Source organism: Hippichthys cyanospilos, chromosome 3, assembly GCF_059441005.1.
Source record: "Hippichthys cyanospilos isolate Australia breed blue-spotted pipefish chromosome 3, RoL_Hcya_1.0, whole genome shotgun sequence".
Classification (NCBI taxonomy): Eukaryota; Metazoa; Chordata; class Actinopteri; order Syngnathiformes; family Syngnathidae; genus Hippichthys; species Hippichthys cyanospilos.
This window is the reverse complement of record NC_142371.1, coordinates 30,814,304-30,829,898: the sequence shown is the minus strand read 5'-3', so window position 1 is coordinate 30,829,898 and position 15,595 is coordinate 30,814,304. Positions and strand designations below refer to the sequence as shown.

At 36.6% G+C, this 15,595-nt stretch overlaps 1 long non-coding RNA gene across 1 annotated transcript in view; it reads right to left on the bottom strand.

Annotated features, from left to right (window-relative positions):
• Positions 1 to 400: 400 nt before the first annotated feature.
• LOC148426811 (uncharacterized) overlaps positions 401 to 15,595 on the bottom strand; it is a 79,313-nt gene continuing 64,118 nt past the window's right edge. Inside the window, exon 5 of the long non-coding RNA XR_015865123.1 lies at positions 401 to 2,601. This is a non-coding gene — a long non-coding RNA (uncharacterized LOC148426811). The remainder of the gene's footprint in view (positions 2,602 to 15,595) is intronic.

Below are 15,595 nucleotides of genomic sequence, written 5' to 3'. Positions count from 1 at the left end.
TCTAAAGAATTTTCAACCCAAGGTAATGTGACTTGTCTAGCCCCAGTACTCCTGACACCCAAAAGGATGATTAGCAAAAAAAAGAAATAAAAATGAAATGATGTTAAACTAAATTCATATAGATCTGTATATCAAAAGGAAATTAATTACCGAGGCATGTGACCTGAGCAGGTTTGCCTACAGCGTCTCTGTCATAAATCAGCAGACAGTAAAGAGCCACCTGGTCTTGTTACACTCTGTACTGCTAAGTCACAAATCATATCCTCTCTAAATGAAGCTTTGCAGAAAATAAGTACATCATACCTTCAGCATAATTAAGGTCCCATATGGTTTAAAATCCCCTCCAGGCGGTTCACTTCCGGAAGCACTATTTCAAGATGGTTTGAAGGATGAGACAAGATAACTTAAAGACTTTATTAATACCAAATCAGGGAAATTCACATGTGCCATCATAAAAGAACAGGCATAAAATAAAAATAAGAACAAAAGGAATATAAGATGAATACTGTAAATCAATTAAGTGAAAATGCATGTAGGATAAGTAAAATGTATATGTAATAATTAGTCCATAACAAACTTAACATAACAACCAATTTTGTGGTATTATAATTAAATCCTGATTTACCGCAATTAGTGCATCTGCATATAAGATGCACCCACTCAATTTGAGAAAAACATCTTGTATAGGCATATACAAGGCATATATAGGCTACACTGGGTCATAAACCACAAATGACCTTGCTGTAACATGGGATATTTATACAGAAAGAAACTTAAACTTTTATCGGGATCTATTCTCAAAATGTTAGGGATTACCTGCACAGGAATTTAATACATTGGGATCTGTCGCATTCAGACACATATTTTTGCCGGTGAAAAGAGAAGTTGCCTCAATTCGCAAACAGTTTCAGCTGCCATAATTTTCACCGCTCACAAAGAATCACGGTGACATGTCTTACCCAATGTCATGTTTTATATGAAAGTGGGTTCAGCAATAACAAAGTCTTGTCACAGAGCCTTTTCACAAGGCTCACCCCGTAAACACCCGAAATGGTCAGAGCGTGTAATATTTTATTTTAATTTTTTGCAACATCAAATGAGAAGAAATGGTTTGACACCGGGCTGCATAACACTTGCCCCTTGGCTTTACCAAAGAGCTGTCGCTGCTCCCTGATATGGGACCAATTCCTCCAAAAAATGGGGCCCCCCTTCATTCTTGTGACTGCATAGAACCAAGTGTTATAGCTTGTTGGCCTGTAAAAATAGGCAAATTAGCTCCATCATTGTTCCTTCCACAGGACCCAAAGTGCGTGAAAAAGTAATGGTTTATAGTCCGGAAATTACAGTACAGTGTTTTTGAAACCATAGGTAAAGCGAAAGAAAGCAGTAGTGCTGTCAAGATAATAACAAACGACAGTGATTAAGCAAGATCTGTTCATTATTCAAGAGCTACTTAATTTAATTTAAATCTCAACTATACATTGAGAAAAAACTTCAGCTCGAGGTTTTGGGCTGATCAAAAGATTGATATACAACAAAATAATCTGTTTTCAGTTATGTATTTTCTTTAACAGATTTAGTTGTAAACTTTTACTACTGCTGTATTTAAAACAAGTTTCAGCCAACGGGAGGAATGATGTGTTTATCTTTTACCAATTGCAAAACAAATGGAAATGAGAAATCTAAAACATTGGCCATCTTGTCTCGCACTTGCTGAAACTTGGGATTTTTCCGTGTTTATTTTGGCAGCTGCAGACCCAGCTGTGTGCTTTGCATTTAAGATGAAGGCTAAACTTGAGCTGGTTTTCTGGTAGGCAAACTCCTTTTGACAAAGGATGACTCGAACTTGATCAAAGTTGTCGCGGGGCCATTTTTAAAAGGTAAGTTTACAATTACCATCAGGCCATCAGCCTATCATCGTATGCCAAACACAATGGCAGCCAATCAGTGTCCACTTAAGCATGCGACTAACTTTTGTTTTCCAAACCCCAACAAATCAAGCAAAAGAAACCCAGTGCATAAAAATTAAATACATAAAAACAATCAGCATACAGAAAGCATAAATGGTTAATTTGAAGCCAATGTGATAAAAAAAAAAAAATACTGCTTTTACTACTATGACTATGAATAATTGATTGCAAATAATCTGTTTATCACACACACCTAGTAAATTAGAAGGAATTTCAATCAAAAATGACCAACTGAAATTATAAGATATACTGATGTACTGTCAATTTCTTATAGTCTTATATTCTTATAGTCTTATAGTTTGAAAAATATGGTACTTCATTGTACGTGTTTCTGATTTGGAAAAAAAAATGAAAACAAAACATAAAATGAAAAATACAATTTACCAGACAACAAGATTTTTTAGAACTACACACTGCAAGGTAGGATGGTACCTACCTACTTAAGTTTTCTCTGGATATAAAGGTAAAGGTACAATACAATAAAACAAAAATGCTGCAGTTGTAAAATGTGATAGCTGACCCTATGAGTAACCTGTCACAAACACTGTAGTCTGTCACCAAAGTCTTTTGTGGGGAAGAAGAGATGATCCACAACTGTTGTCAATTATATCCTCCAAAGTGGTGGTGATTTCTGTTGAGACAGGAAAACAGCAGTGTTACAAAAACAATAATTTCTCCTCATAGGGCAAAAGAAGAAGCACTATTTTCATGATGTTATCACAAGCATTTGGTTGGCATTACACAACTCCAGCCACCATTTATCATTCTTTGGACCTGTCACATAGGGCAGGCACCAATCTGCTTCATTCAAGAGACAAAACAGTGACTAAGGTGAGATGGTTTTACAGCAATATGAGCACATGGGAACTTTGTGCACAGAAACACAAAGATTTGCGCACAAAAATAATGGCATATTCAGCCACTATGCGTTCAGCAAACATTTTCATTTTGCCACAATTACAAAGTGGCCACAAGAGAGGCGTATCATTTTCGCCATTCATTTGCAAAATAAAGTACCCACATTACATTTTTAAATTACATTCTACTATATAAACGTAAAAACAGAACACTTTGTCTGGCCGTGTAACCAAAAGATAATTGTATCATTAATATTAAACACTTTGAAAAGATTGTGTTTGCATAGGTTCCAGTAATGAATATTCTTGTGAATATTCTCATTACTGGCAATCAGTCACTAGGGGTTAAAATGGTTTAATGGCAAAAGTGACAGCAAAAACATTAAAAAAAACACCTTGGGATTAAAATCAACCGATACATTATATATAATGTATATGTACGATACCAAATAACACGAAAAGTATGACCACATATCCTTCAAATTATTCTGGACTACAGTATATGACCTTGAAGGCAAATGCAAAGCTTTGTTTGCTGAACTTGCTTCCTGAGTTGCACAGGACACACATTCACTCTGTTTCTTCAAGCCCTGTGGCAAAACTGACAGAACAAAAATCAACGGCACACCTGCAACGAGCTGCCTGCCGCTGCATTTAGAACAGTCAATCAATTCCCTTAAAAAAATTAATAGGTGGGTAATAATTACAGTAACTTGTCTTAACAAATTATAAATTGGAGGCTAACATACAATTGCCCATTTTGGATCAGCTGAGGATAAGAGTATATATATATATATATATATATATATATATATATATATATATATATATATATATATATATATATATATATATATATATATATATAGTTATTTGTTATCATTTTATTATTATTTAAATTTATTTTTATATTTCCATTTATAGTAATAAAATCCATAGGATTGATTTGCTTGCATGCGTGGTAGGAACCATTGCTAAGTAATGTTTAAACAACAGTTGACCCAAAAGCTCAAAAAAGGAACAACTCCAAGTATACATTCAGGCATTAGCAAAGTCCTCTGCATAAATAACTGTTACTGTCTTTATTTCATATAGAATGCAAAAATGCACATTTCTTCAAAGTAGCCTGTTAATGATGATGATTAACAGTCAGGCACACTACATGCAGTTCAATTTCAAAGTGTGAAAAATATTCCAAATGTATCTCTAAGGAATTCACATCTTAGGAATCCTCAGAATTCAAGGGGTCACACCTGTCCGGTGGTTGTGACACATGTGTGATTTTGAACATGTTCAAAATGCAAACGTGTCTCCTCAGTAGAAATACATAAATTAATATAGAAATGTGTTGCCCTGTCATTATTGATAGAGCCACAGTTACTGTAAATGTTGCCAGTGACAGAGATAACCGTCAAACAGTTGTCAGGAATAGGTGACAACATCACCAACCATTAGCGGAACCAGTAAAGGAAAATCAGTAACTTTAGTACTTATTTATTTCCATTATTTATCTCTACTAAGTTGAATATATTTTCTTCATGAAAATAACCCTAACAGAAAAGACCCCTTCACATTCGCATGAACTCAATTACCCCCACTCTACTCGCCATGTAGTGTAGCTGCTGCATCTTGAATTATGCTTGTGAGTCTCACTTGTTCTTGTTCAGATAATGGGTTGATGTCTTTGTTCTCATGTAGCTTGACTCAGCATTAACTGTTATTTGGGAAAAAGATGCCAGTAAAAGTAAAGGAAGTGGTAAGAATTACCCAGGGCAGAATTATTCACTGACTGACAGATGTTGTTTATTTTCAGAGAACGAAGTACTTCAGCACAAACAGGAGAAAATGCCCCTAAGTCATGCACATTTCTTGCGCACCTTCAAGGTGTGGCAATTTTCCCCTCATGGGTAACAGTTTCAAACCTGTGCAGCCCTTTAAAGAGGCGTGATGCAGGAGTCTAAGGGTGGCTTTAATTTGTGGATCAGGATTTTTTTATGAAACATAAATTCCATAGGGTTCCTCCTAAAAAAAAAATCTCAATTCAGTGTTGAAGCACAGAGGAGAATATGTCTCTCAGTGCAGGGCTGGGTGTGGTTGGTCACTGTCGGATAAATGTCATTCATTTGCAGTGAACAAGTCACATCCACTCAGGTGTCAAAAGTTCCTTCCACACAAACACGCTGGCTACGTCATTCAGCACACTAGCGGCTGAGCTCATCTGAACTGGGAGAGACGAATCAGTCCATGAAGTGATTTTATTCAATATGATCACCTAAAATATGTGTTGAGTTAAATGACGTGTTTGTGAAAGAAACAGCACTAAAATAGAGCGCAGGGAAGGTTTTTTTTTTTGTGTCACAGTTTGACAAAATGCCACAGGAAATTTTATTGATTGTCAGTTACAAAGATGATTAAAAATACAGTATAGACATTTGTTTTAATGATGAATTTATAATTTAGATGTCAGTAGTTTATTTTGACAAGTTTGAATGGCAGAGATTATGATAGTTTTAGGTATTGCGGTAAAAGTTACATATTATAATCAGTCAGAGCATGCACCAATGTGGCCTTTGAGTCTGGCTTTTTCTAAACAAACTGTTAAAAATAAAGACAATTATCTGAGAGACAGCTTGTAGGTTTTAAAATGAGTGAAATAGAAAAAAAGAATATACACCTTAACCACATTATGGTGGATTTTGTTAAAAAAGAGAAGTATTTATCAATATAAATTAATATCAATACAAAAAAAAATCTGTTGAGAGTTTAAAGTTTGGTAATTTATTTGACTCAAGGCAAGAATGTAAGGGAAATCACCCAAGTAGAAATGTTATGACTGGCTGAATAAGAAAGACTACCCCTGCGAGACAAAAGCTGTGAGCCGTAGTTCCATGGCTATAGTACAAAAGTACAATATAGTCCGATTTTGAAGTCTGAGTCAACGTGAGAAAGAAATATTTTTCTTCATACTGTCAGCATGTGCTGCAAAAGAGCTGAGCCACTCTTATGTAAACCAGAATGAAACATTCATAAGAAAGCCATCGTGTCACACTCAACCCATTGGGACAGCACATGAATGATCCATATGGTGGTTTGGCAACTATCAGAAACTCATCTACAGCAAATGGGGCCACTATGACAGGTCCAAGAGACACTGTGATGTGATATGCAAGTGGGCAGCAAGCGTGACGCTTTTTAATAGTATGAACAGAAACATGTCACGATGCCAGACCAGCCAAGGTTAGATTCAAAGCGGGTGAAGAAGTGAGTGGGGGTGAACAGCAGAAAGGAGGAGGTCGGCGCCGTGCACATAATGCATTCCTGAGCCCCTTCACAACAAAGTGCTTGACCCCAACCCTCGCCCTCAGCTGCACCTAAGGCCAGTTAAAACCTTAACTCTTTCAACCTCATAATGCAAGTTAACTCCAAGTCTTCACGTTCATAACATTAGTAGTTTACAAACATGCAGCCTACACGCAAATAGAACCACATGGTTAGATGTGTCTAAATATGTATCTGAGATCATAAGGAGGGAGCTTTGCTGTGGGAAGTTGTGGCCCCAAAACCACCACTCATGCCGCCATGAAGAAATGAGGATAGGATAAGATGTGGGCTTCTGTTGGGGTTTCTTTAACTCTCTTGTGCCTTTTCACAGCTTCCGCTTCTCACTTTATCTTACTTTCTTGGTCTGATGATCTGCTACTATTGCTTGATTTTGCTTCCTTCTTTATCAATCACAATTTCTTTCACCTATACCCTTAACCATTTATTTCTCTCTCAATACTCTAACAGTAAACTTAGAGAGCAGATTAATTCCATACCCATTAAGGTGGCTAGAGATGTATGTCATCATGTATCTGCACTGTAATAACAAGAAGGTATTTAAATTTAAATTTTCATTTCTACCTTTGCTGTGACTGCAGTTTTTCTTTTAAGTTTATTGTTATTGATATATTTATGACATGTATAAGCCCCGCCATCCAAAAAAGGAACAAAACAAGAATCACGGATTATCTGATGAGAAGCCACAATTTATACTCTCATCCAGTACTTTAAGAGAATAAATATTGTTTTTTGTTTTTTTTCCCCATGATTTTAGATCACTTTTGATGATGTTTGGCAGCCAAATGTTCAAGTTCCGAGACGCCACACAACTCTAAAAAAGTCAGATCAAAGAGAACTACAGTAGATCTATTTGTCATGTGTTGGTTTATGTTCTCCAAAATGACTCCAGGAGGAGTTAGGATAATTGAATGAGAACCTCCTGGAAGATAAACCGCACTGCTGTGTGATCATGAGATGGTAGACTAGGTTGAGGTTCAAGACCTTTCTTGTGGTCACTTTGGTCTTTGGTGCCATTCTTTATTAACCGGTATTATTTTTCCAGCACCCTTCCATGAGTCAAGCCATGTTTCCTTCACACTCTAATCCAATTTTTTTCCTTTGGTGAACCAAAGATGAGATGAGCAAAAACAAAAACCTATTGTGCCTTTTGATTTGAAGTTTTTCACCCCTCCCCATCCTGCATTTTTGTGGGAACCTCAATGTCTGTGCGAAAAACAAAAATGCAACAACAAATTTTAATCTGTATAGAGTATTATGGACAGAAGGATAACTGACAGCAAAAAGTCAGACCGAAGAATAGCATAATGCTACTGTCAGAATTTATACATACACTTTCTACAGCCAACCGCACTTGTATATTTTTGCCTAAAAAAACACGGACAATTTCCTCAACATCAAACTCCATCTGAGTGGCTTTTAGTCAAATAAAAACAGTCAGCTCTGCATTCTGGAATGTGTGTGCTTGGGAAAACTTCAAGTTGTCTTTTGCCAGAGCCTTTCTCCCTCATTCTGGTAATGAATTTGTAACCTTCGACCTTCAAATACATTCTATTCCTGCCTCTGGCCTCCCTGTCTTTTTTATTTTCGCCATTTAAATTTTTTTTTTCTAATTTCTGTCTATCCATCTCACTCTCAATCTCTCTTCCCTAATGAGATGGTGACTGTCTTTCCCTGTGGGGAAGAGGTCAATGCCCCTGACACACACTCACGCACGCACACAAACTGCAAGCAATGCATACACATGCAGACCTGCACATAGTCATATAGATAAAAGAACATGCTCCCATTGTCGTCAAGCCCTTGCCACACACACATGAAGACTCACTAGCACACGTGCAGACACACACACACGCATATACACAGACAACACACTGACCCAGAAATCCCATCTCTATTATGCAGAACATCAGTTAACTGATGGTGGAGCTGATTATGCAGATACCCTCTACTAGCCCACAACTCCCTTGTGGATAGCTTCCTTTAAAATCCCAATCCCAAATGTCTTTTTATCATATCAATAGAGAATTATATATTCAGAAACAGTGGGCTCTACACACGTATAGCTTTCCACAAGTTTCTCATCAGATTATGTCAAAGTAGGAAACCATATCACGTTAGACAAAATTAGACAAACATTTCACCAAAGAGAACCAAAAAGAAACATTTATCTGTTAAAAAATGCAGCGGAAGAGACCCACTATGATTCGGTTCTCTCTGTATTAGCTCAGTCTATAAATATTTTACATGCGCATGCAGATATGTTATTTTCAAAATGATAATGAGTGCTTGTGCAGTTATAAACGTACTTTGGCCTTTAATGTGTTTTACGCTGTAGGAAACTAGAAGAAAATCCTTAAATCCTGACAAATTATGAGGATTTATTTTTAACGAAGCATTTTTATAATAGTAAAAAAAAAACATTGTTATATTACTAATGATAATGAAAAAAACAAGGATCATTCCATACACAAGGGGATTTTTTTTAGGTATGAGGACTTTGAATACAGATAGAAGCTTCCTTTTCTTTTTTTTTCTTCTTTTTTTTCCTAGCACTGTCACACACTTTTCCCATCTGTGCACAAACTTTCGTATTCCCTCAGCATAAAAATCTTTGGGCTGCTCTCTCAGCCGGTCACTCAGTTCACAAAACGTTTGACTTCATCGTCACATTTAAACTTTGCGATCGCTTTCGAGGGACCAAACCGGTTGAAAGTCTTAAGGGGGATGAGGGAGCAGTTCCCAATCCAGCTCACTTCTGTATGCCCCCAGGCCTGTCTTCATCCTCAATGTTGCTCCCTCCTTCTTTAAACAATTTAGCCCATTTGTAGACATGTTTTGGGCTGAAACATGTGGCACCATCCAGGTAGAACTTTCCGCTGACTGAACCTCAATTTCTTTTGTTATTGTGATCATTTGAGTTACCTGAGACTTCTAGATGAAGATTGTGTTGTGGGTGGGGTGATTGCCTACAATTGATTTCAGGTTTGTGCATGCGGGGTGGGCGGGGCTCTATTTAACATGTCAGTGTCCAGCCGCAAGTGGTCACCTGATTCAATCAATGTCGGGACCGGGATGGATTGACGGTTTGCGACCTGGTGCCAATGTTAAACTATTACTACTGCTATTACTGTCACTTGGGTGATTGCATACAAGTTAATGAAATAAAAGTTCGAGTTGCACCCGCCGTCCCCGTTCCATTTACCTTTCCAGAGGGAGTTAGTCAGACTGAACACATCAGTTTGACTGAAACAGGACAGTCGCAAACCGTCAATCCATCCCAGTCCCGACATTGATTGAATCAATTGACATTCTCTGATGAATTTCTGTTGGTTTGCACCCTTCAGCAACCAAAAACATAGTAAGTGACCTCTGTTCAATCCTGGAACATGCATCTTGGTCGGCCATCTTTGTTAATCGTCAAAACTCTCTTTTTTTTTTTTTTTTCTAATCCGCAAAGCAAATTAAACCCACGTGAAAAAGAAGTAAAATAGAAAAAAAGTAAGCTTCTATCTGTAAATATTCACATTATTTATTGAATGACCTTTGAAATATGTGTCAACAGAATGTAATAATGTATTTTTCCAAATATAACTCACATTTTTAATATGTTGGCTGGTGCTGTGATTCACCGTATTTTTCGTACTATAAGACACAATGGTTCATAAAGCGCACTCTATGAGCAGGTCTGTTTTTTTTTTTAAATGCCCAGTGCTGCATCAATTTTTGAGAAAAAGAAGAGTTTCAATGGTGTATTTTAGTCTGAAAAATATGGTATACTCAGTTTAGATTCAAACAGAGCTCCATTAGCACTAAAAATCTTCATTACCTAATCAAATTGACATCCTTTGGGCAGTTTGCAAATACCTTTGGTGCTTTATGATGCATTAGCATGCTAAAGAAGATAGCCACCATTGTACCACATGAAAATGTCCCCTGCCATAGAAGGTCGAAAAAAGCTTCAAAGTTAAGTGAAATTATTTTGATATTAAGATTTTTTAAGTGGTTGACACAAAATTTTAGAGGGTATATGTAAAATGAGAAAATCATTTGATGCTCAAATTAGTATAGAAAGTATAGACTGGTGTTCTTGCAACACAGCAGTGTGAAGTGGTGACCTCCACAAAGATTGCTTACTTAGCACATAAGCAAAATAACGTGCACGTTTGTGCATGCAAAAGTGCTTATATGTTCTTTAGCATATGATTCAGAGTGTGTGTGTATGCATGTGAACTTGTCTGCTTGCTAATAAGCAGCCAAGAATGCTCTTGTGTTCATTGATAATGCCATGCATTGCATTTCTGTATGTATTAGCTCGGTAATTGAAAGGCCATCTGTGGCCTACTGGGGAGGTTTAGTAAAGGGTAAACTATGAGGCTCATTATTTTTAGGAGAGGTATGCTCCCACTGGCTAAAACAAATTAGTTTGTGTCCAGTTTAACCTTCACAAAAACTTAATTACTGTAGGTGTGGTATTTGTATGCACATAATTCAGACAAGTTATTTTGGAAGTAGGGCAAACCCACTAACCTGGCTCAACTCATTTCAAGTCTGGCTTTATTAGTGCTTATTTACAGTTGATGTATAGGTGTACATTTTGTCTGTGCTACAACTGCTTCTCCGCCCAGATGTTATATTGTGTATCTGGGGAGTAGACGGAAGTTTTGTGGTGACTTTTAGACATTGAAGCCATGCACAAATGTCAAAGGTCACCTGCATCTTGTAATAAAGGCCTCTAGGAAGCAGTACAGGAAATGGATGGGTGGTTGGATTTGTGAATATAGTTTGTTCAATACTATATCGGGTTCAGACTTAGCTGAAATTTGACTACATCTGGCGGTTCAACTATGGCCAATGGACACTTCGAACGGACGGCGACTAATCTCAAGGGTGGAAGAGGAACAGCGCTAGAAGGCAAGTATAAAACTGAAGCAAAGTAGCCTTAGCTTTGTTTTCCACTGTGCTGCTAAATTTACTCGTTCGGCAGTAGGCATCCAATCCGCTAAATACGAATGATAGAAAACTATGACAACAAAGGCTGATGTCTTCAGCCCGCTACATTTAGTATTTAGTCAGACCGACACTAATGTTAGCTTGCCACGTAACAGTGAGTAATTTGTCAACCGAGGTAGAAATCTAGGTTACTAAAGACGGAAAATCTACATTTAAGACATAACACGCAAAAAAGTATATTGTATTTCTTCTTCATTTTTTTGTAAGCACAATTTTCCCAAGTGAACATGAAGGCATCATTTCGCACAGTCAATCAATAGCATTGAAGGTCACGTCCAAGCCTATAGACCTAAAAGTTGCTTTTTAAGCCAGTTTTTTATGTTTAGCTTAGCTAAACGCAGAGGTGCAGAGGCAAAGGAACAATAGGTACATGCAAAGTTTTAAGAGTTGCTTTTGCTGTGAAATATTGTTCAGACCGTTTAATTCTTACCCGGTGTTGTCAGATATTGGTCGAGCAGCAGTTTGTTGAAACGCTGGTTGGACAAGAGATAACGTTCAGTGATCTTACAACTGTCTCAACATATCTGAGCCAGCAGCCCAATCATCAACTTTGGAGTTCTTACAGAGAGGTAAGACACCGCTTCAAGACATGAACACGACATTTTTTCACAGGTTTGAATGATTGATCACATTGTTTTGTAAGTCAAATTATGATATTTCATCAAAAATTATAATACAACCCCTTTTTGTCAATTAAACCAACTAATAAAAATATATTTCTGTAAATTTAAGCATTATTAATCCTAATACAATATTTACTTACGATATGTATAGGCAATTTAATGATTTTAAAATGTTAAAGTGCTGTTAATTATTCATTGAAATAACCTAAAATAGGACAAGATCTTGTAAAGAATACAGATAAAACTGTATTTTAATTATGACGGGATAAAACTGTATATTTAAGACAAAGTCATTTTCTGTTATTTTACCATATTTTATTGGCTACCAGAGGATTACCGCTTTTTAGGATTTTTTTTTTTTTTTTTTGATTGCAATGGCATAAAAACTTAATGGTTGAAGCCCATATAAAACAAAATGAGTTGACTTGTGATGTGGTACTGGTACAATGGCCAGCCAACAGAAAACTGCTAAAACCTTGTCCAACAGCCCTCAAAAGGAATGAGATCAATGACATGCTCTGAGTGTGTGAGCTTGTGTGTCAGCTCGCTCCATAAATTTGAGAAGAGACATGAGCTGCATGTCTCAGCAGTTTCCTGTTGTAAGCTGAGCTCTGCTGCGTGTCCCTCTGGTTCTCCCGTCACTCGGCTGGTCTACAGAGCAACGCTTGCCACACAACCACTTGTAAGCCAGCACATGCGTGTCTGCCTTCACTTATATGTGTGTTTCCTTCTGTCTCCTGTCACCAGCAGTCCCCTCTGCACCATTAGGACCTGTTAGGGTCAAGGGCCATTGCTACAGAGGTCAAAGTTCATCCTAGGTGAAAAGGCAGGCCGGTTACTCGTGGTGTGAAGTGACATTGGACAAGCTTGCAGCTACGAACGTGACATGGAATACTTTTTATTGTTTGTTTGTTTTTTCGGTCTCCAATTCTTTTTATTTACCATTAAATTTAATTTTTGATTTACTTTTATTCTATGAACATCTAACTTATGTCTTTATCTCTTTTTGTTGCTTGGCCTGCCTGTGGGGGTTTGGCATACATTTCAAAAGGGCTACAGAGCTCAGTGGAGGAGCTCATAATCAATTAGAGAATGGTTGTTAGACCATCAGTTTCTGGGACATTTTCTGTTCACTTGTAAAACCTGGCTAGGATAAGATGTATAAGAACGGAAACCCACTAGCTGGAAATTAAAAAAAAGTCTATGGTGAGCTTCTTTAGAGAGGGGAGAAGTCCAAATGATGAGGCAAAAATAGATTTCTTCTTAAAAAAAAAAAAGTGACATTAAGAAGACAATATCAATATCAGTACTACCAGACTAGTTTATCACTTGTGCTTGGTGATTTTAGCTCACCAAGCACCTGTTTTTGATTCCTTGCTAGTGTGTGTCTTAGATGAAACCAGGGGGTGCTGCCCAAAAAACATTGAGAACTCCATGTGTAGACCCTGTATGCAAAAAAAAAACAAATAGGAGTATCAAAATAGCAGGTTAATTGAGATCGATTAATTAGTCATAGTTAAAGCATTACTTTTTTCTTAACAGTGCTATGCTGAATGTGATTCTTTAAATTGATATTTTCTGTATGTTGATTAGATCTGATATAAATATCAGGCTAAAACAAAGGTCAATCACACTCTGACGTGGACACTGACTGGCCGTCATTGCGTTTGGTACTAGCTGATTGGCTCCTGTTTTTGGTGGGAGGGCAAGTTCAGGAGCAGAGGAAAGAAGTGAAAATTGAGTAGTATGTCAATAAAGTTTGAGTCGAATGCATTCTTTGGAGGAAGATGCTTGCTTAAGTTCGGAAGTATGATTTAAAATCACTGTCAAAAAAGATATTCTTGTGATAAACCATTCATATCTAAAAGTGTATTTTTTTTTCTTGGGAGTATAAATCTAAATTGTGAGGTTTTGAATTCTTTTGTAGTGACTATGAATCAAAATGGTGAAAAAATACTCATACCCACCCAAAAAATAATTAATACACATTTTAGGCTCACACTCATAATTTATAACTATTGGAGATACAAATAGTTAAACTATGAATAAGAATGTTTTAACAAGCATAGGTCTTTTTGACGTCTTACTCCATATAGGAGTAAGTTTAGCCATGTTTAGCCTACCACATAAATGCAATGCACCCACGGTTAATGATAAAAACTAAGATGCAAATGCAGCAAGCTATAGCAAAGCTATTTGCCAAACTAAACACAAGAGCACTCTGCATTTCAGCAATTTGTGTGACAGACAGAATGGACGATGTTTTTTTATTTTTTTTATTCTATTTTCCATTTATGTGGCGATTGATAAAAGATGCATCTGAAATCAAATATTTTACTGTGGCCATTTTTTGTTCTGTCACAATATTAGAATGAATCCAAACTTAAAATTAAAAACCGTGGTTGCATTTTTATTTTTTTTCCCCAGGATATGTTGAGTGAGATTAGGACAAATTAGATCAAATATTTACCAGTTTTAATTATTTAATCCATTTTTTCAGTCTCTTGACAGCAGTAAAGAACATTAATATACATTTGTTGAAGAATTGACAAATTAAAAAAAAAAAAAAAAAACTGAACCTCTAATATTATCATAATGCTATTTTAGAAAGAGCAGACGTGTTTCCTATCTGAGAAATGTGTGTTGAAATCTACAGACTGTGGTTTGACCGACAGATCACATCGTTTTCAACATAGAGGCTTTACTCACTTGCCAGATCATATTAAGGGTTTATGTGCTGCAGTCGGACTGCTGCAAAGGGACTTTATGCGTGATAAACATCAATGTAAGAGCTGAGTGGCTGAGCGATGACTCAGTTAAAAATAACTACTGTCACTCTGTGTAGAAGGACTTGGAAAATAGGAACATCCAAGTTCATCCTGGATTTAAGGATAGGGGCTGTTTGGTGTACACACAGATTTTTGCTGACATCTACACACTCTCACACAATCACACATTGACACACATAATGCCCAAACAAATATGTCAACCGAGCACTAAGTGAAGCTATTCACCAAGCTTCAGCAGCAAAGTTTGCCCTCCAGATAAACTCTAAAACGTAATTGCATGTCACTGTTGTATTTTGCAAGCAGTTATTTTGGTATTTTCTGTCTTCTGTAACCTGGGAAGTCTGATGGTATAAAGATCATTGTGCACACGTTTTCAACAGGTCTGTTCACAATCGTTGTTTCATTGTCAATATGTTTTGTAATATATGCATGTCATTTCTAGAAAGTTGTCATAAGTAGTTTGATTAAAAACCAAGTGATACAGTAATTACACAATTTGTCCATTTAAGAACCTACCCTAGCATGTAGCACTGCAGGTGCAGTTTGTCCACCACTTCTTATTAGAGGCAGAGAAGAGATATATACAGCACAATTTCCTGTGCCCCATGTAATATAATTTAATGAGCACTACTGTAGACCTACACTTATATTCTAAAAATACTGTTGGTTTTTAAGAACACATTAATTTCCAAGTTTTTTATTTATTTATAATAATTACATTTATTCATATTCAATTAAAAACGGTCATAATCTTACATATTGTTACTTTAATTACCTAATGTAATCGATTTTCAGATTCTCCATTCTTAGACCCTCCTATAGCCAAATATGTACTTGGAATTTTTTCCAAAAGTAGTCTGAGACTGAATGTCTGGAACTTTAAAAACGCATAGAATTATGCCTGGGATTGAATGAGGTTACCTGTTACAAACCTACTATTCAATCAGTTTATAAAGACATTTATGCTTTGTAATGTTGTTCTAGATGTCTCAGGTAATAATTTA